The sequence below is a fragment of the Lucilia cuprina genome, chromosome 3 (genome assembly GCF_022045245.1).
Source record: "Lucilia cuprina isolate Lc7/37 chromosome 3, ASM2204524v1, whole genome shotgun sequence".
NCBI classification, from domain to species: Eukaryota; Metazoa; Arthropoda; class Insecta; order Diptera; family Calliphoridae; genus Lucilia; species Lucilia cuprina.
Genome location: NC_060951.1, coordinates 31,371,763 through 31,375,438, shown reverse-complemented (window position 1 = coordinate 31,375,438; position 3,676 = coordinate 31,371,763). Strand labels below are relative to the sequence as shown.

The window sequence follows — 3,676 nt, the reverse complement described above, 5'->3', positions numbered from 1 at the left end:
GAACTAGAACTGAACTAGAACTGAACTAGAACTGAACTAGAACTGAACTAGAACTGAACTAGAACTGAACTAGAACTAGAACTGAACTGGAACTGAACTAGAACTGAATTAGAACTCAACTAGAACTGAACTAGAACTGAACTAGAACTGAACTAGAACTGAAGTAGAACTGAACTAGAACTGAACTAAAACTGAACTAGAACTGAACTAGAACTGAACTAGAACTGAACTAGAACTGAACTAGAACTGAACTAGAACTGAACTAGAACTGAACTAGAACTGAACTAGAACTAGAACTGAACTAGCATTGAACTAGAACTGGCAATGAAAATAACTATTTTAACTTATACCACCAGCCTATAACGCGTTGAAGCATACAACGTGTGTTGTGCACTTCCACCTCTATGTATAAAGCATTCTTACTACTCCCCATACCAACCCATACTTTTTACTCTTTAATCTCTTTCCTTTTAATCCACTCACGCACTTTATCGTTATCCCACTTACTCCCTCTTCGAAAATAACAACAAACACATACGACGTTATGCATTTGATTTCTAATGACAACAACTGTTGCTTGCATTTGCTTTTAGTTTTTTCGAGAATTCTGAAGTGTTCGGTGATTCGTGTTCGTTTATTTAATTAATAAATCGTATTAAAAGTTAATAAATTGCAAATATTTTTACATAATTATTTAGTTTAAATGTTGTTTAATATTCGTGTATAAAAATATCGTTAAAAAGTTGCAAGTAAATAAGTTAAATTTTGTTGAATAAAATTTCAATTTTGTGCCGGTCGGTGTGTTGCTTTAGTTTGGCCATTCGTTAGTTTATAAGGTGTTTGTGTGTGTGTGCGAGTGTGTGTGGTTTGTTGGCCACTTGTTGAGGGGAATTGCGAAAAATAAAGAAAAGAATGAAAGTAAAGAAAAGCTTTTAGTGAGAAAAATAAGAGAGGCAATATAGAGTTAAAAAAGCTATAAAGAGGAAATAAAGTTCGTATTTTTAAAGCTTTAAAAAAGAGAAAAAAAGTTGTTAAAATAATTCACACATGTATGTATGTGCGTGCATTTAAAATGAAATTTTTTACAAAAAGGAAACACGTGTTGAATAGGTGAGTAATTGATTTTCCTCATTATTTTTAATTATACAAAATACAGTGAGATAATATTAACGAAAATAGAAATATCAAGGAAGTGACAGACAAATGTCTGTTTTTGAAATTTAACAAACACCTTCACAATATTAAAAACCCGGTTATTCGTACCTTTAAGCGCGTATTTAAAAAGAAAAAGGTTAAGCCTTTATGAAGGCATACATACATTCATGATTAAGTAACCTGGAGACATTTACTTAAGTGATTGTCATCAACAAATGTATATTTGATTTAGGTTTTAAACATTTCTCCAAATTTCTACATAATTTATTAAAATATTATGGAAAGTAATGTCAATAATGTCCTGATCATCATAAAATTCCAGTTTCCAAAGAACACATACATACATACATACATACATACATACATACATACATACATACATACATACATACATACATACATACATACATACATATGTGTTGAATTGTATTGGTATCATTTGGTTAACACTAGAACTGAACTAGAACTAGAACTGAACTAGAACTGAACTAGATCCGGGCTAGATCCGTGCTCTACATGCTTAACTTCCTATATCTAGGTTCAATATTATAGAAATTTTAAAAAGTTCCTTTTGGAGAACGAAAAAGTACCAAAAACTTCCCTTTTATGGGTTCCCACTTAATCCAGGCTCTACATAATGTTTCTAGATTCAATATTATAAAAAATTTAAAAAGTACCTTTTGTAGAACGAAAAGGTACCAAAAAATCCCTTTTTATAGGTTCTTACCTAGTCAAGGTCCTACATTCTAAATTTCATGTTTTTAGGTTCAATATTATAGAAAATTCAAAAAAGTACCTTATGTAGAACGAAAAGGTACCAAAAAAATCCCTTTAATGTGTTCTCGTCTAATCCGGGGTGTACGTATTTAATTTCATGTTTCTAGCCAATAACAACGTAACGTCATGTTCATTCTTTGATTTGTGTTTATAAACAAGCATGCACGAAAAATGCAAATTTTTCATGAAATATTCAGAAGTGGTCTCGGATTTTTACTCATATCTTCGTTATTTATGGATCGATTGAACGGATTTTAAATAGCGTTCTATTCGATCGTATTTCCAATAGCATTATTGAAAATTGGGATCTCGGAGATATCTGGGGTCTTCTGAGAACTGATTTCAACATACACACAGACAGACGGATAGACAGACAGACAGACGGACAGACGGACATGGCTAAATCGACTCCGCTATCTATAAGGATATATACATTATAGGGTAAATTATATTATAAAAATTACAAACGGAATGACAAACTTATATATACCCTTCTCACGAAGGTGAAGGGTATAACTAGAACTGAAATACTTAGAAAAATGACTGAACTAGAAATAACCTTTTCCATAAAAATTTTAATTTACTGCTTTCGTCATTTTAATAAGTTTTTGTTTCATATTTGCACTATGTATATCATTTCCTTCGCAAAAACTACAAACTTTTTTTATTTATACATATAAAACATTTTTCCTTGAATTTTGGTTAAATATCAGCCATTCCCAACAAAAAATCCAAAAAAAAGTTAAAGCTTTGCTGCTCAATATACCACTTCTCACTGTACACTTTTGAAACTCTCTCCTCTTAATCCACTCACGCACTTTATTGTTATCCCACTTACTCCCCCTTCGAAAATAACAACAAACACACATTACTTTATGCATTTGATTTCTAATGACAACAACTGCCACTTGCATTTGCTTTTAGTTTTTTCGACAATTGTGAAGTGTTCGGTTGTTTGGTGATTCGCGTTCGTTTATTTAATTAATAAATCGTATTAAAAGTTAATAAATTGCAAATATTTTTACATAATTATTTAGTTTAAATGTTGTTTGATATTCGTGTGTGAAAATATCGTTAAAAAATTGAAAGCAAATTAGTTAAATTTTGTTTAATAAAATTTCAATTTTGTGCCGGTCGGTGTGTTGCTTTAGTTTGGCCATTCGTTAGTTTATATGGTGTTTGCGTGTGTGAGTGTGTTGGTTGTTTTGTTGGTCGCTTGGTAAGGGGAATTGCGAAAAAGAAATAAAAATAAAGAAAAGGTTTAAGCAAAAGCTTTTAATGAAAAAAAATGAGGCAAAATAGTTTTAAATAAGCTTTTAAGTGCAACAGAAAAATATAAAGAGGAAATAAAGTTCATATCGTTAAAAAAAAGCTTTAAGAAAGGAGAAATAAAATGTTGTTATAATAAATCACATATACATCTGTACATATATTTGTATATATGTAAAATGAAATTGTTTACAACAAGTAAAGTGCTGAAAAGGTGAGTGATTAATTTCCTTCATTATTCGTTATCTCAATAACCAATGAGAACCCTAATTCCCATGCAAACCCCCCTTCGACGAATGACTTTAATTATAATATGCTCTTAATTACATTAATATCTTTATGAAATTCAACATAAATACCTTTTATATAACTAGAACTGAACTAGAACTGAACTAGAACTGAACTAGAACTGAACTAGAACTGAACTAGAACTTAACTAGAACTGAACTAGAACTGAACTAGAACTGAACTAGAA

General features: G+C 30.7%; 1 protein-coding gene across 1 annotated transcript in view; it reads right to left on the bottom strand.

The window, feature by feature from the left end:
- The window catches only part of LOC124418986 (pickpocket protein 28), a 76,059-nt gene that overhangs the window by 70,953 nt on the left and 1,430 nt on the right, over nt 1-3,676 (bottom strand). The gene's annotated exons all lie outside the window — the stretch shown is intronic.